The following is a 23,015-nucleotide window of genomic DNA, read 5'->3' as shown; positions in this document are numbered from 1 at the left end:
GCAAAGCTAAGATTAATGTTACGTATATTCTGGTAGCCATGGAATAGAATGTTGAGATTACAAGCCACTACCGAAGCGTGATCAATTTCACTGACAGGATAAATTTTTAACTCTCCTGGATGAGTAATGTGCTTGCCAGTTTTAGTGATTCCGGGCAAGACTTATGAGGAGGAGTTACGACGGTGACTGATGGCACTGTGGACTAGAGAAGTGCTTTGCTCGTTAATGAATGAAGTAGTAGTTAGAAAGAAAGGTAGTTAGTATGATTAGTTATAAATAGACAGTGTTTACAACGATTAATGCAAGGTAAGTATTCTGAAAGGCAAAGAGATAGAAAAGAATGGTGTTTAGGCAAGTTACAATGAATAGATTGCCTTTATTTCACTTGGCTTTTACTATTGTATGTCTCCTGCTGTAGATTAGACAAAGGAACATCATAATCGGCCTCAAAAGGGACTGTATATTTGCTATTGCTTGTTCTTAATATCTGCTAGTGGTAAGAAGGCAGCATTTGGTTTGCTACTGAAAGAAGGGTAATTAATTGGTATGGTATAATGAAAAAGACAGTATTTTAGTGATGACTGATTCTTCTGAAAGACAAGGAGAAGAGAAACAAGTGTTGTGGGGACCTTGTAGAAAATGAGAATGTTTATTTCATCAGCATTAAGATCAGCGGATGAAGCAAAGACAGAAGATAGAAATGGTGTATGCATCAGAGGAGGTTCTTTGGTACAAGTAGCTGTGAAGGACATGCGGTCTACAAGAAAAAGAGATTGGAAGCAGACCTTGTGGTGAGTTACAGTGAAAGGTGGTTTGGTTCATCAGTAGTCAGTGGGTGGTAGAAGCACTGTTGGTGAGTAGAAAAAAAAAAAGTGAATAGGTATGTTATTTTTCTATGTAAGAAGGATTCTGGCCTAGGGCAACAAGAAGGGTTAAAAAAAAGACCCACAGAAGATACCAGTCCCCAAAGAGTAGCCAAAAGATTATTCATATTATGAAACCATGCATGAAAAAAGAAATAAAATATATGAGTTCAGTTCAGCGAGACAAAGGCACAGGAGACGAGTGTTATAAAGTTAAAATGAACAACGAATTTCATCAGCAAGTCAGTACATCAGCAAGCAGGCAGCAACTTTTGATCCGCACGAAACTATTACTCATTTACTGATAACATAACCCGGCGGGAGCATCTACTCTCTAATTACTCTCCACACTTAATAATTCCCTTCTCCTCATATTTCTGATTTCTCCTTTCCCCTCCTGCGTTTCCCCCGTTCCTTCAGAGCTACAATCGTATCAACTAATTGCATCACTATCAGATTACTGCACTCATCCATTGCCTTGTGACACTTTTATAAACGCGGTACTGGATTGCTGTGTACTCATCTCCCGTTACTTAAATCCTCATGTTAAATTAGTAGAGGGAAAAATATATAAGTAGTGGGAGAGTTAAGTTTTACAAGTGAGAGAGAGAGAGAGAGAGAGAGAGAGAGAGAGAGAGAGAGAGAGAGAGAGAGAGAGAGAGAGAGAGAGAGAGAGAGAGATTCATGTCTTTATTTATCTTTCTCTGAATCTTAGCTTGTTCGATTTCTATCTTATCTTATTTTCATCTTAATTTCCAGTAATCGTGGGTGTTTATTAACAATAATTATACTTCATGAAGGTAAAAAGGTCTCTCTCTCTCTCTCTCTCTCTCTCTCTCTCTCTCTCTCTCTCTCTCTCTCTCTCTCTCTCTCTCTCTCTCTCTCTCTCTCTCTGTGTGTGTGTGTGTGTGTGTGTGTGTGTGTGTGTGTGTGTGTGTGTGTGTGTGTGTGTGTGTGTGTGGATGCGTGCGTGCGTGGGTGCGCTGTTTTCCCTTCCTCTCTCACACTTCTTAAAACTTGCCTCTTTCCCACGTCTGTATTTGCTCCTCACACACACACACACACACACACACACACACACACACACACACACACACACACACACACACACACACACACACACACACATACACACACACACACACACACCATGACCACCACTGCAACCACCACCACCACCACCACCACCACCAGCGAGACAATAAAAAAAGACTACCTAACTGTCCAACCTCCGGAGTACACACATATAAAAAGACTTAAAATGAAATACAACTCCATTTCCCAGATCCGCCAATCCTCTTTTTAAGGCGTTCGACCGGTGCAAGAGGAGGAGGAGGAGGAGGAGGAGGAAGAGGGACGGAAGACAAAATGATGCAAAACCAGTAATAAAAGCAAGAAGACGAAGCAAGAAAACGAAGAGGAGGATATGAGAATGAAGAAAGGAACAAGAGAGGAGACAAGGTTGAAGGAAAAGTGGGGGAGGAGAGAGGAGAAGCGAGGGAGGGAGAAGGAGAAAGCAACAGCAAATATTACAAAAAAAAAAAAAAGGTGATTTCTTTCAGAGTTTAATGGTATAAGGAACGGGATAAAAGTACCGATTATGCTTTCAATATCTTCCGATAGGTAATATTCGATAATAGACTCTCTCTCTCTCTCTCTCTCTCTCTCTCTCTCTCTCTCTCTCTCTCTCTCTCTCTCTCTCTCTCTCTCTCTCTCTCTCTCGATAAAAATACCAGTAGCATAAAACTCCTTTTACGGTAGAAAATACGAAAATTTACGATATGAGAGAGAGAGAGAGAGAGAGAGAGAGAGAGAGAGAGAGAGAGAGAGAGAGAGAGAGAGAGAGAGAGAGAGAGAGAGAGAGAGAGAGAGAGAGAGAGAGAGAGAGAGAGAGAGAGAGAGAGAGAGAGAGAGAGAGAGAGAGAGAGAGAGAGAGAGAGAGAAAATCACAAAGAAACAATGAAAAGAAGGACGAGGAAATACACACACACACACACACACACACACACACACACACACACACACACACACACACACACACGAGCAATACCGGCAGCATCAACAAGACAAGGCAAGTAGAAATAAAAAGGCGCCGGCTAAAGAATAAAGTAATTAATTCCTCCTTTCCCTCACCTCATCGCCACTCGAGTCAGGCCGTCAGCAGAGGCCACCGGGGCGAGATATGTGTTTACTGCCGCGGCCCTGATGAAACGAGGTAGTGGTGGTGATGGTGGCGGTGGTGGTGGAGGAGGATGAGGAGGAGGACTAGAAAGGAGGAGGATTGGGAAGAAGAAGAAGAAGAAGAAGAAGAAAATGAGGAAAGAAGGGAAAAATGAAAAGAATGAAAAAATGAATGAAAGAAAATAAAAGGAAGTGGAAAAGGAGGAAGAGGAGGAGAAAAGAAAGAGGAATGAACAAACAAGAAAAAGGAGAAAGAGGAAGAGGGAGAAAGGAGAGACTGAAAAATAAAATAATATAATAAAACAACAAAAAACACAAGATAATCACTATAACGGAGAGAGAGAGAGAGAGAGAGAGAGAGAGAGAGAGAGAGAGAGAGAGAGAGAGAGAGAGAGAGAGAGAGAGAGAACCACACGCACAATCACCACTCACGGTATACAACAAATAAAAATAGATAAACAAAATAAAATAAACAAACAAATAAACAAAAATAAATTAAATTAAAATCACCCCCCTGCTGCTGATCAAGACGCAGACAGCACATACAAGTAAATAAAGCCTTGAGCCAGCCACTCCAACAGCAAGGAAGAAGAAAAACAAACAGCAAGGGACTAAGCAACTATGAGGCATTAAAATGGACGCCACGTAAATGTGCTAAAAGAGAAAGGGAGGGAAAAATACATATAAACAGAAGGAAGGTAAGTACTCAGAAGGTAGTGTGTGCAAGTGTAAATAAAAAAAAGTATAAAAGAATCAACGCTACTACAGATAAAGGGAATGTAAAACGAGGGAAGTAGGAAATAAAGGATTTAAACAAGATAGTCATTCAGAAGGTAACATATATATTTATGGGAAAAATGAACGTTATTTATCAGAGGAAAATCAAAGAAGGAACATGAAAAAGAGTGAAAAAGAAGATAAAACATAAAGATAGGTAGTTATTGATAATGTATAGGTGTGTAAATACAGAGACAAGTATGAAAGAGTAAATATTAATATCAAAGGGAAGAACAAAGGGGGTCATGAGAACAAAGGAATTAGAAAAAAAGGGACAGAAAAAGAAGAAATACAAGGAGTCAGTGGGTAATGTATGCAAGTTTACTCATTAATGCAGACACACATTTGAATACCAAAGAACGGAACAATAAAAACACGAAAACAAAGGAGATAGAAAAAAAAAACATATTAAAAGAAGAATGATGTGCACTCAGTGGTTGGTATCCATAATAAATAAAATAAAAATCAGCAAAGAAAAAGAGAAGGAAAAAGGAATATTGGAACGCACGCCCGAACTAAAAGCAAAGAAGAGAAGAAGGCAGGAAAACATGAAAATATAAAAAAAAATTGGAAAAAAAAACCATCAATATAAAGGAAGAAAGATAAGTAGTAACTAGAAAATATATATAACTAAATATAATACACAGTAATAACATAGAAGAGAACAAAGAGAACACGAAAAACAAAAAGCATTACAAAAGAATATATGAGGGAAGAGAACAGTTAGTAGCAGGTGTGTAGGGATTTAAATATAATACAAGCAAAACAAGACAAAGAACAAACTAACATTCCTACCTCATACTAGACAGAACAACGTAAGCAGTAGAACAAGAAAAGATAAGAGAAAGATGAAAGTCAAGAAGCAACATATATAAACCTAAGTACAACAAAAGCTACAACTGCAACAAAAAATAGAGAGAGAGAGAGAGAGAGAGAGAGAGAGAGAGAGAGAGAGAGAGAGAGAGAGAGAGAGAGAGAGCTACCACCACTGTTACCACCACCACTGTCACTACTACTATTTCTACTACTACTACTACTACTACTCATACTAAACAGGACACTAATAGAACACAAAAAAAAAACAGAAACAAAAAAAAAGAAAACGAAAAAGGAAAAATTCAAATTCCCTGAACACACCACCACCACCACCACCACCACCACCACCATCACACATTTAACCAAACACAGAAGCTAGGACCAAAAGATTTAAAGCAAAGTAACAACACACACACACACACACACACACACACACACGAGCACTGAGCCGTGAGAGAGGCAAGAGGAACCCACATAAGCATGAGTTAGTTGGCGTTGAGAGAAAGGCAAAGAGTTAAAGATGAGATGGGAGACAACCACACAAACACCGAATCCCTCCACGCGGGGCCTTCACTTCCAGCCTCTCAGCCAGCGGGACGTAACTGACGGCGGCCTAATCGTTTATCTAATTCATCTCCGTCCCGTGAAAGTGGCCGGGATTCACAGCGCCCGCCGCGTAACAACCGGCAGACACAGACCGACCGACTAAGCGACCGACCTCCTTCAGATAAATAAGAGTAGGATTTAACTTATAATACTAGTCTCTCTCTCTCTCTCTCTCTCTCTCTCTCTCTCTCTCTCTCTCTCTCTCTCTCTCTCTCTCTCTCTCAGTACCGGAAAGCCTCGACAGGAAGCTTAACCACAACTCCTTCAGGCGGGAGTCGAGACTAGGCCGCGACTAACGGAGGCTGCCAAGTGTGTGTCTGCATGTCTGCCTGTCTACGAAAAGGAGGAGGAGGAAGAGGAGGAGGAGGAGGAGGAGAAGGAGAACACGTAAGAATAGAAACAGGAACAACGGGAGGAGAAAGAGAGAAGAGGAGAAGGAGGCGTGGCAGTTTCTTCTTATCATGCGCCGCGCCCTCTTCCCTCCCAGCCCCGCCTCGCCTCAGCTGAAGCCCTTTCGTCATCCCACAACTGATACGACCAATTACCAGCGAGTTATTATCCCATACCCCTCACTGCCCCCCACTCTCCCTGAGCACCCCATCCCTCGCTATCACCTCCCGGCCGCCCCCCGCGTTGCATGTAAGCTATTCTGACAGCTCGGAGACTCAGACAGGGACGGCACTGGCGGGGGACTTAAGAGCTCTCTACTCTAGGCGTTTACACAGCAAGTCGGTATTAACTGTCACTTACTTGTCCACCAGTGGCTGCTTACCCATCTGTCAGACGCTTTAGGGAGTGAGGGAGGGTAAGGTAAGGTGAGGATGGGTATGGCGTGGAGTGAGTGCGAAGGAGAGTGAAGTAGGGAGTTTAAGGGAGAGTTTAAGGGTGGGTGATGTGGTAGGAAGGAGTAAGGGTGATGTGTAAGGTGGTGAAGGCTGTTAAAGGGTGTGGGGTGTGAGTGAGAGGGGGTGTAGTAAAAAAAGGTGTGGTGGTGGTGGTGGTGGTGGGTGGGAAAGGACAGCAGTTATGTGGTGTGCTGTGATGGTGATGCTGGTGTTGGTGATGGTGGAGTGTTATGGTGTGTGTGTGTGTGTGAGAGAGAGAGAGAGAGAGAGAGAGAGAGAGAGAGAGAGAGAGAGAGAGAGAGAGAGAGAGAGAAATTTCACGGAACATTCGGTGACCTCAAACTAACACTTGTTTTTCCTGGAAAGTAATCACACTTAATCTCTCTCTCTCTCTCTCTCTCTCTCTCTCTCTCTCTCTCTCTCTCTCTCTCTGCACCACTTCACTACTAGTTAATGTGCCAAAATGTAATCAAGCGTCCTGGAAAAAACAAAGCATTATTTATGCTTGTTAACACACCCTAACCATCTCTCTCTCTCTCTCTCTCTCTCTCTCTCTCTCTCTGAGAAACACTGATTCATCGCTACATCCTTTATATGAAACACGAATCACACGTCGTATTTGACTCACTGGCGCTCACTCGCGTGTGTTCGACAGTGGGAGGGAAGACACCAGGCGACGAGGAAGCAAGAGGCAAGAGAAGCAGCAAGGCACAGAATGGAGGCAGGGAGGCAGGGCAAAGGGGGCTGGGAGGCAGGGCAAAGGGGGAGCAGGGAGGCAAAGCAAGGGAGGCAGGGAGGCAGGGAAAGGCGGGCAGGGTGGCAGAGCAAGGGGGTTTAAAGGGGCAGGAGGGGCAGGATCTTGGGCAACGACCCTGATAACTGAGGGCGGTGCAGGCGGCGTGTCGTCCTCTGATCGCCTGCTACATGACCGCCGAACACTCGTTATTGATCGTTAATTGGGCGGTGGGAGTCGATGCTATCTCAGCCTTGAGGACAGTTACCAGTGGGAGGTCCTGCGGCGCGAGGGAGGAAGGGAGGGAAGGAGTGGGAAGGTTTGCAAGGAAAGTCAGGTGGAGTAAGGAAGTGAAAAAAAAAGATAGGAATGGGAGAATGTACGTATAAGAATGAAAACCGAGAAGTGAAGGAAGACAAGATACGAAAGACGAAAAAGAAGAGAAAGAAAATGAGACAAGAAAGAGGAAGAACGAAAGATATGAGGAATACACGGAAGGAATACGGAATGAAGGGAACAGAAAATGGGATACTGGAGGAAAAACATGAAAGGAAAAGAAAACGGGGAGTACTGTACTGGTGCGAGAAGTGTGAGGCGAGGAGGGGCTTGATTAAAGGTTTGGAATGTAATAAAGGTAAAACAATGCCCCGACACACACACACACACACACACACACACACACACACAGCGGGGTGAGTGGGGCACGTAGGTGTGAGAGGGGAGGGGAGAGGGAGGAATGAAAGCCAGGTAGTCACCCTCCTCCTCCTCCTCCACCTCCTCCTCCTTCCTCCTCCTCCTCCTCCTCCTCTTCCTGCTCCTTCGCGTCGACAGAAGTGCTGCTTTTCCGGGTCGTTGGAAGCCCGCTAATGAAGGGCTATCAAGTCCTAAACCTATTTGAAGCTCCTTAAAAATCAAAGGCAAAATAGGGACAGCTTTTTCTGCCACTCGGATCTTCCCTTGGCGACTGAGAAAACGAGGCGGCTTAAGGAGAGGCCACTTTTTTTTACTTTTTCCGGTGCCATTAGAGCGTTGCGGGGAACAATCGCACCTTACATCACCTGGAGGAAAAATGAGTAAATAAAAATTAAACTAGATTGTTCTTTTCCCCTCGGGTTCCGGGAGGCGAGGGAAGGGACGGAACCAACAGGCACAATGCGGCGGGTAAAAGTTGGAGTCTGGCGTCCCACATTGTTCTCCTGTGCCAGGTTTACGGTCTCTAGCTGTCTCGCACTTATTGTCTTACTGCAGTGCCTCTGTCTCATCGCGTTGTCTCCGCCTGCCACACTGCCTCCTACCGTGTTGCTGCCACGCTTGACCTCATCGCCTCGCTGCCTCGCCGCCTCGCCCGCTCCCCTACTGTCACCGTCACCGTCTCTGTCACTTCCCCCACTGCATTGTTATTCACGATCCAGGTCTCATTAATTCTCACCGCATCCTCTACCGTTTTAATATCTCAATGTCTCTCTTAAATTACACTTATTTACTGTTTTGATACCACAACAGCTTATCACTTTCTCTTTTACTGTCTTCCTGTGTTACAAATATAATGTATTACTTATCTAAGCAAGTAAATAAAGAACATGTACAGATTGTGAAAGTATACATTTTATTTAGACGTGTGTGTGTGTGTGTGTGTGTGTGTGTGTGTGTAGAGAGAGAGAGAGAGAGAGAGAGAGAGAGAGAGAGAGAGAGAGAGAGAGAGAGAGAGAGAGAGAGAGAGAGAGAGAGAGAGAGAGAGAGAGAGAGAGAGAGAGAGAGCGCAAACACAAAACGCACGCAGTCAGGCAGTAATAAAGACAAGAAAATAAGCCTTTCATGTGTGTCCTTTTTTTTACCACAACCTATTAACTTATCTTGCTGCTTTTCTTCTTCAATGTGTCTCTATTAGGAAGACTAAAAAATTCATGCGTGTCTTGCAAAACCCGCATGTGTGTGTGTGTGTGTGTGTGTGTGTGTGTGTGTGTGTGTGTGTGTGTGTGTGTGTGTGTGTGTGTGTGTGTTATTCCTTCTATCTGAGTTGTATATGAGCACAATTCAGCACAACAAATAGGAACCAGGTCACATCAGCAAACCAGGGTAGTCAAGTGCTGAGATTTCATCATGAACAATAGAAACAGCAAACAAATAGACAGACAATTCTCTCTCTCTCTCTCTCTCTCTCTCTCTCTCTCTCTCTCTCTCTCTCTCTCTCTCTCTCTCTCTCTCTCTCTCTCTCTCTCTCTCTGACGCAATGCCCTGGTGTTTGTTTTGTCTCTCTCGCCACGCTAGCAAGTCTTCAAGCAGTCAAGTTTTGGAATGTGAGAGTTAAGTTACTTGGTTCTCTGATAACAATATTTAGACGACACGTATGATTTGTGCCTCCTTAGTTCTCTCTCTCTCTCTCTCTCTCTCTCTCTCTCTCTCTCTCTCTCTCTCTCTCTCTCTCTCTCTCTCTCTCTCTCTCTCTCTCTCAATCATACCTTTCATCGATCGTGTGTCGCATTATCATAATTTCTTATTCTCCTCATCTCTCTTCTGTTCTAATTCGGCTATGAATTATTCATTGTGCTACAATCTCTCTCTCTCTCTCTCTCTCTCTCTCTCTCTCTCTCTCTCTCTCTCTCTCTCTCTCTCTCTCTCTCTCTCTCTCTCTCTCCAGCAACAACAAAAACAACAACAAAAGAAGAAAAAGATGATGACAGCAACAACAACAACAACAACAACAACAACAACAACACGACCACCCCCACCACTACCACCACCTTCACCACCACAACAGCAACCACGGTGACGAAGACAACAGCAATGGCAATGATGGCCAAGTATTTTCCCACGCCAGCAGGAACGCGCCAAGCTCCCGGGGCACGCGGCGCCTGCTGCTGCTGGATCTTGGTGACCTGCGCAGGATCGCATTGCACGGGCGCCTCTCCTCTGCCCCCTCCTCTCCCGGCTCCTTCCTTCCCTCCCTTCCCCCCTCCTCTCTCCTACAAGATGACACATCCATTATTATTATTATTATTCTCTTTTTTTTTTCAATGATATTTCTCTTTATTTATGCTTTTTTTTTGTATTAATTTATCAGCAAGACAGTTGTATATCTTATTGCAGCTTGAATTGTTGTTGATGGTCGAGGTGGTAGTGGTGGTTGTGGTGGTGAAAGAGGAGATCACAAAGAAATACAAAGGAAATCAAACAGCAACAGAGCTTTTGGCCCCTGCTAGGTTGTTTGATGGTTAAGAAAACATAAAGAAACAAGATAGATTACTGTGACTGAAGATTGGGTGAGTAAAAGAGAGGAAGCGAAGGAAGAGGAGAGGGAAGAGGAGGAAGAAGAGATAAATGTAAGAGAGGTTATGAGTGAGCATGAGTAAACCAGGAAGAGATGCCTAAGTGAAGAAAATACTAATAATAGCAAAGGAAACCTGACATAAGAAAAATAAAAATAAAAAAATAACTGAGGCTAACTTATTTACTTCTTACTTTGGCTTTCATTCACTCTGACGTGTCCAGTGTTTCTGAATTAAATTAAAATAAAATAATAGAAAGAAAATTATTACAGACAGGAAAAGGAGGAGGATAATAAGAAGAGAGGAAGAAGATAAATTTTCACAGCGAAGAGATTTGGTTTTGTGAAGGCATCATTGAACAAAGACATCCATAATGAGAGAGTAAAATAATTATAAAATTGGTGATTGTAGTAGTAGTAGTAGCAGTAGCAGTAGCAGTAGTAGCAGCAGTAGTAGTAGTAGTAGTAGTAGTAGCAGTAGTAGTAGTAGTAGTAGTAGTAGTAGTAGTAGTAGGAGTAAGAAAAGAACAAGGACAAAAACAAGAAGAAAATAAAAAGAACGAGAACAAGGAAAAACAATAACAACAAGAACAACCACAAGAACAACAAATAAAACAACTAAAACAGCACACCACAGCACCATCAACAAACTAGCTTAAAGAAAGAGAGAGGAATAGAAAAGTAGAGAGAAGAGACTTAAAGGGAGAGAGGCAAAGGGGGGCGAGACGGGAGGGCTAATGACTCGGGAGAGGAGAGGGAGAGGCGGGAGTGGTGGGAGGGTGGCGAGGTGAGGCTGGGCAGATGATGAGATTGGAGGCTGATAAATCTAAAGAGGAAAAGTTGGGGCGGTAAAAGGTGAGGCAGGTGACGTGAATGAGATGAGGTGAGGATTATGAGGTGATGGAAATGAGACGAGGACGGTAAGATGAAGGAGATGAGGTGGGGGTAAATGAGATAAGGAACGTGAAATGAGAGGGAGGAGATGAGGGATGTGACGTTAAGGAGATAAGATGTGATGATGATGAAGTGATTGAGATGAGACGAAGATGAGGCAAAATTAAGGAGATTAGACTAGAGAGAAATGAGGTAAGCGAGGTGAGACGTAGATGAAGTGTCAAGTGAGGAGAATGAGACAAGTGGAAAAAATTGGACGGAGGAGATTATTGGATGGAAAATGAAGCAAGGAAGGCCAGCTGAGATGAGATGAGTTGGAATAACATGAGGCGTGATATGAGGCGAGACGAGATGAGAAAAAAGTGAAGTGAGTCCAGATGATATGAAGTAAAGTGAGTTGAGGTGATGTGAGATGAGTTGAGGCGAGGTGGTGAGGAGAGATTGAGTCAGTGAAAGGTGGACGTGCATGAAAAATCTGCCATCTTTCTCCACTACAGTAATTATCATTTAATAGCCAAAAATTGCCGTGTTAAAACTCCTTACTTCACTTTCACATCACCTTCAGGACGTACTACACACACACACACACACACACACACACACACAGTGATAATGCTGGTTTAGAATTCAGAACTGGTGTTTGTGGAGGCAGTTACAGTGTAATAATGATGATGATAATTTAGTGATGGTCATGGTGGTGGTGACGCGTGATGTCATGGTGATTTTCATGGTAGTGGTGGTGGTGGCGGTGGTGGTAGTGATGAAGGTAATTATGATATGAGGATCAAAGGCCTTTTTTTTAAGTTTTAGTGATTTTTAGCCCTTAGGAGGAGGAGGAGGAGGAGGAGGAGGAGGAGGAGGAGGAGGAGGGAACAAGGAGGAGGAGGAGGAGAAGGAGGAGGAAGAGGAGGAGGAGGAGGAGGAGGGAACAAAAACCGAAGAAAGAGATAGTAGTGGTGGTGGCGGCAGCGGAAAGGACTGCGGAGGAGGAGGAGGAGGAGGAGGTGGAGGAGGAAGAGAAGCAAAAAGGAACATGGAGTATGAGAAATAAATAAAAGTTAATTAATGGAAGGGTGGCGAATTATGATCTTTGAAGTGAGATAAGTGAGCCATGAAAAGTGAAGGAGAAGGGAGGGGAGAGGAGGAGAGGAGGGGTTAGGAGGGGGAGGAGAGGGAGAGGGCTCGAGGACCACTTCGTCAGGTGCCGGACAGGTTCCTTCAGGAGGGTCAGAATCCAATTGTGTGAAATGAAAGGCCACTACAATTTTCTTTTTGTGGTGGTGGTATTTAACGAGGAGGAGGAGGAGGAGGGGGAAGAATTGGTGGTAGTAGTAATGGTGGTGTTAATACACAAAAGTACCACAACGGAAGAAAAAAGCAGCAGGAGATATACTGGCCCTTACAAGGCTGTTGGTGATGCGTTACACTAACCAACCTGAAGTGAGAGAGAGGATGCAGGAAAGTCAAGAAAGCCAAGAAAGAGAAGGCTCCTCCCCGTCCACTCACCACTCACCCTTCCTTCATGGCGGGAGAGGAAGCAAAACCACACAGCTAGGAAGAGTTGTGTCGACGTTTCGGTAACAAGGAGACAAGCACCATCATTACCGCTACTGCTACTCGGGCAAGACAAAACACGCAGCCTCAAATCATCAACAACCACCTCAAAAAAGAGACACTTCATAACAACATCCAGAAAAACCTTGATGGTACTTCACTACGGTAACACAATAATCTCCATATCTCAGCTGTAGAGTTCACATTTCTGTCTAATCTCTTCTTGAAAGCTGTTGTTATATGGTCGACAAAGTTGGAGGACAGACACTTGCAGACGTTAACCGCGCGATTGACGTGATTGGCCTCGTTAGGTGAGGATAATCTACCGGTCATCTTAACACCGCTACAGATTCGCGATTATATTCAATGGATCGACCGTACTAATCTTTTGCATCGATATTGTGTAATCCTTTGAAAATTTTAACACTTCTATACGAGGAGGAGGAGGAGGAGGAGGAGGAGGAGGAAAACGAAGAGAACAAAAACGAGAACGTGAGCTAGGAAGAGACGGTGAAGAGGAGAAAGGAAGGGATAGAGCGAGGGAAGGATTGACGAAGGGAGGGAAGAAAAATTATGGTGGAAAAGATGACGAAGATAAACACTGAATAAATTAGTGAAATACTCATAAGCCGGAAGCGACACTGGCCCATGAATGCCAACACTCCACTAAAACCTAAATAAACACACACACACACACACACACACACACACACACACACACACACACACACACACACACACACACACACGAAATCTTCACCAATACATCAAAAACAATTACCTAAAAATAATTGGAAACCTTCATTAGAACACCTGAACCCACGACCCGAAAAGGATATAGTGAGAAAGAAACGTATAATAAATCACACACACACACACACACACACACACACACACACACACACACACACACACACACACACACACACAAACCATCCCAATACATCAAAATACCACACCACTTAACATTCATACCACTCCAAACACACACCAATCCTCCGCACTACCTTTTCTTCCACTCACTGCCTCCCTTCCCTCTACCTACGCCCAGTCGTTAATCCAAGCCCATTAAACCCTTTTTAACCCCGATACCCACCCTGCGGCACAACCCTGATAACGTTAAACTTTCTCCTTGTAATGTCGACTCAGTGCTCCCGATTTGAAGGCGGCGGAGTGACGCTGCTGTGCCGAGAGGACCCAGAACACTCGGGGCCATATACGGTAAAGTGGCGAGGGGTGTGGCGCGGGAAGGGAGGAGAGCGGAAAGGTAAGGTATGGTATGCTAATTCGATAGAGAGCGCCGTTCATCACGCGGAGATTATGACTGTGAGTGCAGACTTCCAAGGTAAACTCCATCAGTCTAATTTACACCTTGAAGTAGCGCACTGGAGGTCCCTCACTGGACACCTCGCCCTGCAAACTATTAGGGCTTCGATGGCTCCTCCGACACTTAGCATTAAAGCTCGTAAATGCCAGTATCCATCACTGGGATTAGCGTGGGTGCACCTCCACGCCAAAATATAGACGAGTGAACTTCCCATAAGCATAAACCATATCACCGGCTTGACGATCGTTCATGCCCGCCAGAACACTCTCATCGGTGCTGGGAGGATCAGGGAGTCTATAATGACCGCGTGGATGCTATAATCTGCGCTCTATTGTTCGGGTGTGTGTTAACTGGACCAGAAAGCTGCATGTTACGGCGCAGCGGTCCGGAGTGCATTATCTTGTCGCTAGCAGAAAAGTAATAGTAAATAAAATTTCTCCGTGCAGCGTGTACAGCGCGAGGTACCTGGATAATGCTCTCAGGTGTGGCGCGGCGGGAGGGGCCACGTGGCAAAGGTGAACAGGTGATGCAGGTGATGCAGGTTGTGGTTGTGGTGTGGAAGGGAGGGAAAAGTGGATTAGAAGAAAAATGTGAGCTTGGTCTAGAAGAAAATATAAGCTAGAACAGAACAGTAAGAGAGTCGAGAGAATGTTTAAGAATATTGCAGGTTTGAATTACTGGTTTAAGTGAATTGGTCAGGAAATATGTAAGCCTGAAGAGAGGAGTAAAGGAATTAAATAGGGAGAAAAAAAAAAAAAGGAAAGTGGTGTAGATATAAGTAAGGCTGAAGAGATAATTAAGTAAAAGCCTTCAGAATATTGCATGTAAAATAATGATAAGCTAAATTATTTCATGCAGAATAATGGTAAACTAAATTAGCAAAGAAAAATATATAAAGCTGAAGATAGAAAAATAGAATAAAAAGGAATAGAATTGATAGAGCAAACAAAGATCATAGGAAAAAGACGCATATCTAAAGAGAAAGAATAAAAAAAATAAAAAGAATTGTAAGGATATCAGAGGCAAATTAGACGTAAGGGTAAACTAAAGAAGACATTTGTAAACCAGAAGAGAGAAGCAAAGGTAAGAAAGGAAGAACAGTCGTAAGATTGGAGAAGAATTAAGCAATGAAGAAATGTGAAGACAACGTGAAGGAAACTTTAGAAAAAAAGATGTAAATGAAGCAAATGCAGTAAAATGAATACAAATAAAACCAGTGCGGAAAATTTTCAGCGTGAATAGAGAAGAAAATGCATTAAATTATAGAAGAGAATAAAACTAAGAGGAGAAACTTCTAGGCCTGAAGATAGAAGAAAATAATTAGGCGGAATAAATATCTCACTACTGGAAAAAAAAATAAATAAATAAAATAAAATAAATATATATGCATACCAAAGAAAATAAAAATGAAGATACAAGAAGCAAAATGTTAACTTGAAGAAATCAAAAGAAGAATCAAGTAAATAAATCAAAACAACAGTAAACAAGAATAGTGGAAGGAAGGTAACGGAATGCAAATACGTGGAAGAGAATGGAGGAGAAATGGAGAGCCAAATAAGAGTGAAAATGGAATGACAAGGAAAAATAAAGAGAAAGCAAACTATCAGGTACGAAGAAATGTGTGAAAGTGGAGAGAGAGAGAAGAATAAAGCAATGATATGAGGGAGAGAGAGAAAAAACTACGTAAGAATGGAGAAGTGACAAAAAAACAGAGATAAAAGCATGAATGGCGAGAACAAAATATGAAAAAACACAAGAATAAACCAACAAGAGAGAAGTAATAAGAAAAGCCAAGAATGGAGAGAGGAGTAAAAACGGAAAGAGCGAGAGAGAGAGAGAGAGAGAGAGAGAGAGAGAGAGAGAGAGAGAGAGAGAGAGAGAGAGAGAGAGAGAGAGAGAGAGAGAGAGAGAGAGAGAGAGAGAGAAGCAAGCGAGAATAAAATAAAAGCCACACAGCAATCGCAAGACAAACACAATTAGTTATGGGGAGAAAGAAAAAGCAAAAACGCATCAAAGAAAAATCAAGAAACGAAAGAGAGAAGGAGAGACAAAACGAAAGAAAAAAAAGAAAGAAAGAAAGCAAGTGAAAATCAAATTAATTCAACAAAGGCAATCACAATAGAACAAATAATACGAGTTAGAGGCGAGGATAAAAACACATCAACGCAACCGAGGAACAAGTTAATCGGGAGAAAAAGACAATCTAACTCGCTACGGTGTCACACGAGGGCGAGTAGCTGAACCTCCACGCGGCACTTAAATCCGAACTAATGGCAAGGAAAACTCCTCTCGCAGCGATACCCAGAATATCATATTAAGACACCGATTATCGACGCTGCCTAAATCAGAAACGATTCAATTTCTCCCCACCGTACGTTCCAATCTCCCTATCCGCCCTGGCCAACTTTGAAGAAGCGCCGCGGGAGAAGTAAGCCATTAGAACAGAAAATAAGTATTGGTATTTGATAAAAAGATATTAAGTAATTTTCATCACACGTTGAGAAGTATTATGAATTTTCTATCTGACCTGACTAACTTTTAAGTGACAGTCAGGGGAAAAGAAGTGATTAGAACAAAAATAAAGCATTAGTATCCGCCCTGGCCAACTTTGAAGAAGCGCCGCGGGAGAAGTAAGCCATTAGAACAGAAAATAAGTATTGGTATTTGATAAAAAGATATTAAGTAATTTTCATCACACGTTGAGAAGTATTATGAATTTTCTATCTGACCTGACTAACTTTTAAGTGACAGTCAGGGGAAAAGAAGTGATTAGAACAAAAATAAAGCATTAGTATTATACAAAGAGACATTAAATATTTTTTTTTATCACACGTCAAGGAGCATCAAGAAGTCTCTTAAGAGTACATTCTAATCTCCCTATCCGCTCTAAGTAACTTCTAAGAGGCAACCTGGAAAAAAAAAAGGATTAAAAAAAAAAAACTCATTGGTATTCGTCAAAAAGACACAAAATTACCTTAAACAAACGTAAAAAAAGCATCTTAAACTTTTTTCAAGATTACATTTCAATCTTCCTATCTGCCTTAACTCACTTTTAAGACACACCTCAGGAAAAATAAGCTATTAAAATAACAAAAAAGGTGTAATTATTGCACGAAAGACAATAAATAACCCCTTATCACTCGTCAAATAGTATCATGAAGCTTCTCAGAGTACATTCCAATCCCCCTATGCGCCCTGGCGAGCACCTGAGAGGCATCCATGCAAAAAAAAGTAAGGCATAAAGTATTAGCATTGCACAAATACACATTAAATAATTTCTTATCACACGTCAGGGAGCATCATGAAGGTGAAATTACATGACTCTATTTAGTGGCAAGAAAAAGGAGAGAGAAGGGGAGAGAGAGGGAGAGGAAAGAGAGAGAGGAGTAAGAAAAAAAAGGGATAAAATAAAGTAGGGTGAGGAGATAGCAAGGGCGAAATGAAGACGGTGCAATCAAGAGGGAAGAAAATATGAAATTGCCAGGTACTCTAACTTCGTCGAAAATTCAATTAAAACGCCATTACGAAGCAGGAATTGGCGACGTAAAAGGGATAATGAGATAAAATGAAGACAGTCCACTAAGTCTCTATCGGACTATACAAAAAGAAAGGAAAAAAAGAGCAAAGTATTATTGGAAAAGAACATAAACATAAAAAAGCCGCTAGTTACTCATAAACCAGCGCCGTCAACACCTACCTCTCTCTCTCTCTCTCTCTCTCTCTCTCTCTCTCTCTCTCTCTCTCTCTCTCTGTGTGTGTGTGTGTGTAAAATACATGTTAAATCTTCACTCCGGTTTTCCTTGTTTTCACTATTTTTCTATTTTTCTCCTCATTATCACAACTAACAATTAAAACCACCTAAACCATGCCTCGCTTCCCCTTCACCCTCCTTCACTTCTACTCCCCCTGCAAGAAAAAAAGGCCGCCACTCACAACATTCACAACAACGATCAATTCAGACGAAAAAGTTGCATTCCTGGTGGTGTTGTTGCCGACCCGCTGGTCCGATATCTTGGCTGGAGTGGCTGGCTGGCTATCGCGCGGTGATGGCTGGGCGTGGCATGCTGGGCCCAGTTAGGCAGAGAAGGCTTGAAGTTTGTTCGGTTAAAGAAGGATTTCCTGACACGATTTGACGCGGTTCCTTCCTCACTCCACCCCACCCGATCCCTCTCCACTTCTTCCTTATCCCTCACCCCTTTCCCCTGCGCCTCTCCATCGTCTTGTCTCTTTGCCTAAATTTAAGTTCCAGTCTGGGTGTTGGCGCTGATGTGTGTTGTTCAGAGCGGGGAAAGGAGATCCAGAATAATTTCCGCCCTTAAACCTAAAATCACCGGCCTTAAAAGAGAAAGCCTTCCATCACCCAGAGGCGGAAGATTAAATATTCACAAAGCATCGCCAGATAAAGGAAAGTTGAGAGTTTATGTACCAATATATTTCATCTCATTCAATTATTTCTTTACCCGATCACTGGCGTGGCGGGAAGTGTATTATAATTTTGTGAGATCATGGATGATTCCCGGACAAGGATGGCGATAATGGTTTACAAAAGTGGCCTCAGAGACAGCAAGATAAAGGATGGCAGGACGCGAGGCTACAGTGAATAATCTCGCACCCAATTCCGATCTCACAAATATGGAGCAGCAAGACTGACAGCCATAGGAGAGGTCACTCACCTGGCAGCCATGTTCATCAATCAATCGGCCAAACGTGTGGGAGAAAAAAAGTCATAGCCAAAACAGGAGCAGAAATGAACACAGATTATCACTTTACAGCGGCAGACCCTCCTGTTATCACGCCAATAAACTTCCAAAGCCTAGCCACCACTTGCCCGGCCAACACACGACCCACAAATAAAAGAACACGGTCATAATTTAAGAACACATAAAATGATGTTAAAAGCAGCCACCGTCACCGAACCCTGGCAACCCCGAGGCTAGAGTGGGTCCTGTACACACATAGTTGGCAGTGGCACCTTTATGGCTTGATTTATCGGCCTAAAAAGTGCGCTGATTTCCCGCCCAACTTGACCAGCAGGGCGAGGGAGTGTGCTGCGTATATGGACCAGGTGGGTGTGGAGCTCTCAACACACAGGCTCCGCTCTACCAGGGGAAATGTGTGGTGGTGTGTTGGGTGTCTATGTAAGAATGTGCGAGTTCATCTAACCACTACTACCTAATCACTGGTTACCTGAGATTTTGTTGTCTATTTTTCGTATCATTCACAAATGTAGCTAGAAATAAGCTAATCTCTAAAATACCGATTCAGTTGCTTACTTCCCGTATCATGTGCACACTTCAAAATTACCAAGAGTTAATTTTTTAAATACCAAAACCTTTTCATCACACGAGGATTAATAAAGATAGGAGAGTGTAGGCAACCCCTCGTTACTAGATAAATACAGCTACATATACATTATACATTCACTCATTCACCCACCCGCCCACCCATTCACACACACACAGGGTAAAGATACAGGTTCTGATATGGAGTAATCGACCACTATTCAAAAGACCATAAGAATTAAATGGTATCAGGAAGCTTTCAAGTATCCCCCGTTATAATGACACCAGCCTGGCCAGACACTGCCCTGCCTCCACCTATCTTGCATATGATCAAAAAGCGGCCTCATTATAGACCTGCAACAGTGGCGTGGGGAGGTAAAGACAAGGTGAGACAATAATCGGTAATGAAAGTGTACTAACTACCCTAGCTTGCCGTAGCACGCCTCCAATATTCCCTGCCTCCTTAACACCGGGCAGACACAGGCACGCATAGCGCCGCCCCGTTAACGCTCCCTCACCGCCCCGCAGGCACCACACACACCAGGCTACTCACCGTGCCCTCATCAGCAGCGACACCTCCTCCAGAAAGCCAAATGGACGCAATTTAAGTCACTTTGAGTAAAAAATAAAAGCACCGGTCATCTCCCGCTGCCTCCCCACACCTCTCCACCGCGCGCGCATGATGTCATCAGTCACGTGACCACAGGCAAGGCGCAGGCACACGGGCACAGGTAGCCGCTAATTGGACACGCAACTGCAGTACCTTATAGTCCAACCCGATTATCTTCAGGCCCGAAGGTGATTGTGATCGTGATAGCGGCTTGGAACAGTGTAAGTGAGATCTGATAAGTTAGCTTGAAACACTGCAAGATCCGACACCCCGCGGGCTCCATGCTGCGTGCCGACCTACGCAATGAATATATAACTTGAATATATAAGATTAATATTCAGTGTTATCTAGATATTCACTTTGATATAAAATGCAATAAACAAACGGGCAATATTGCCATTTAAGTATTCATTTAAAGAATTTTTACATAATTCTGATATGTTAGTTACTTAAAAAGGAACTGTTCTACATATGTAAAATAGTCGTTAGCGTTCTTGGGAATACGGCACAAATGGAAATATTTTTTTCACTTTTTGAAAAAATAAATAAAACACATAGAAAACACACGTTTTTCGATTAATAAAAATATTTTTTTATCAACATTCTCCTTCTCCATTTCATAATGTAATAATCTGTAAGCTTAGATAAAAATTTTTTATCGCAAAATTTTTTCCAGTTTTTTTTATAAAGGTGCCGGACTTGCGTTACAAATTAAAAAAAAAAATTTAATTTAAAGAATTTTTACGTACATAACAATTCTGACATGTTGGTTACTTAAAAAAAAAAAACCGTTATACATATGTAAAATAGTCGTTTGAGTTCTTTGGAGTACGGTGCAAATAAAATTTTTTTTCACTTTTTTTTTAATTAAAACACACGTATTTCGATTGATATATATATTGTATATGAATATTCTCCTTCTCCATTTCATAATGTAATTATCTGTAAGCTTAGATAAAAAATTTTTATCGGAAAATTTTTTTCAAATTTTTTTGTACAAGTTTGTAACCTACGTTACAAATTTTGAAAAAAAAAAATTGAATTTAATGGTAACCTAGTGTGAGTAACAGTAGTAGTTCTGAGCTTCAGCATTCGCACTTGAGGAAACGCGTGTCAGCTGTCAAAATATGAACTGATAATATGTCTTCGTTCTTTATTTCACAAAATTGAATTGCCAAACCTTATCAAACACCACAAGAAAAGACAAAAGATAAATGCAGCGTTGGAGAGGAGGCAAGCGTGGGTTAGCAGTATACAAGGCCACATATTAGGAGACAAGACATTTGCGTAGTACGAGTAAGCATGTGCGGGAGACTAGGGAAGTTCCAGCCCCACGACTCACGTTACACGGAATGAAAAACAGCGCTGTCCAACACCTACCGTGACCAAACGCCTGATGGGACTTGCATGTTGTATTTGCTTCAGAGATAAAAAGACACCTATTGTTTCTTACTAAGCCGTGGTAAGTTGATATCTCTGCAGCCAGCTCATCACGCAGCACATTCTTTGAAGATTTCTTGTATATAGTGATTTGTGAGGAGTTTCGATGTTCTTTTAATGGAATGCACAAAAAAGAAAAAAATAAGAATGGATAAAACACTCAGGCAAATGTTCCATCATTTAATGAGTTCTGAGCGGCGATTTGCGGATGAAGAGAAGAGTGGCTTCGACAAAGTCACTCTCTAAGCCTAAGGAATATAAGAGAAAGTAATTCGATCTTAATTCCAACATGTAGTGCATCTAGTCCAAGCAAAATAACTTTTTTCTTTTAACTGTAATTGACACTGGCAGCTTCAGAGGGCCTCTCCTTCGAGAACTTTTGTTGCCCTAGGCTGGAGTCAGTCTTACATAAAAAAAAATAAAATAAAAGCTTCTGACGGCTCCAAAAAAAATGTATTGCGCATGAACACACCTAATGCAGTCACAAAGGGCTTGGCCTTGTAATATGAAGTCCAATAAGCCAGTGGATTCAAGAGTGTGGCGGAGGTTTAAGGCCACGTGCATATAACTTATTCATGCCTGTTTGTCCAGTGAGGTTGTTTTGGTGTCAGTGTAGGAGCACAGTATGCGCATGCGTCAGGAACCGAACCGTATCCGGGATGACCACCACCACCACCACCACCACCACTATATTGGCTTATTATCTCCCTCAAAGAATACACATAAATACGACCACCATCAACTTGCAGTCAGTTTATAAGTACGTGGTCGTTTGTTTATTATTAATAGAGTTTGAGGCCGACGAGTAAATCACTGGCGCGGGGCAGGTGCGGCGGGATATTAGCATAGGTGGTGGTGGTGATGGTGGTAGTGGTGGTGGTGGTGGTGGTGGTGGTGGTGGTGGCAGGATGGCAGGGCTTTGTATGCAGGGAGTCCGGCCCACACGGTAGCGTCCACGTAGCATTATGGAGATGGAAGAAGAAAAAAAGAGGGGGAAAGGAGTGGAAGTAAAATATCTGGCTGGTTTGGGCCGCGAAGGAGTCTCCCGCTTCATGGCCTCGTAAAATTAAACATTCAAATTAAGCTAATTCAAGAGGAGGGTCTGCTGCCAGTCCTACCCCCTCCTGCATCTCTCCTTTCCTCACTCCCTCTCACTATTTCTTCCCTTCCTGCCTCTCTCACTCCCTGCTTCCCATCTCCCACTCTCCCTTAAACCGTCTACCCATTCCTCATACAAACCAAGTGTTTTATATTTTCAATTTTCAGCAACAGCTCTTCTTATTTAATCAGTCAGAAAATTTATACACTTGATATGCAGAGGGTAATAAAGTGAGTGGCTCTTCTTTACGATTGCCCAGAGAGACGCTCCGGGTCGCACTAAAATACCGCTACACCTCAAATTTGGTGCGAGCAGGTAAAAAAATGTAGTTGTAAAAGTTAAATCGCACATGATTAGGGTTTAAATCCTTACACAAGCAATAACATCGATATGCAAGGCGACATGAGCGTGAATAACAGTGATAAAAGTTGACTACCCGCCATTACAAGTTAATCAAGTTGCAGATTTGACTTTAACAACACAAGAAACCGAGGAAGAAATAAAAGATTCGTATGCAAAAACACCCAAGAACATGAATAAGAACACGGCCATTCTTCAGCCACTCATAAAAGTTAAGTCACTGCTTGCAATTATATCCTACATAACTTAGTTCTTACGAGGACTCAGGGCGGGCACACCAAATACCCGGGCTTCTTGAGATGGGGCGCAGATACCGAGAGCCCTTCAGGTACTCCATTTGGCGCCGCTGTACCCCACCTCGCG

The 23,015-nt window shown here is 42.7% G+C and overlaps 1 long non-coding RNA gene across 1 annotated transcript in view; it reads right to left on the bottom strand.

The window, feature by feature from the left end:
• Nucleotides 1–19,846, bottom strand: part of LOC135105453 (uncharacterized) — a 97,345-nt gene extending 77,499 nt beyond the window's left edge. Inside the window, exon 1 of the long non-coding RNA XR_010270853.1 lies at nucleotides 19,697–19,846. This is a non-coding gene — a long non-coding RNA (uncharacterized LOC135105453). The remainder of the gene's footprint in view (nucleotides 1–19,696) is intronic.
• Nucleotides 19,847–23,015: the final 3,169 nt, after the last annotated feature.

The sequence above is a fragment of the Scylla paramamosain genome, chromosome 12, assembly GCF_035594125.1.
Source record: "Scylla paramamosain isolate STU-SP2022 chromosome 12, ASM3559412v1, whole genome shotgun sequence".
NCBI lineage: Eukaryota > Metazoa > Arthropoda > Malacostraca > Decapoda > Portunidae > Scylla > Scylla paramamosain.
Note: the sequence above shows the minus strand (reverse complement) of the source record. Positions and strands in the feature narration are given on the sequence as shown.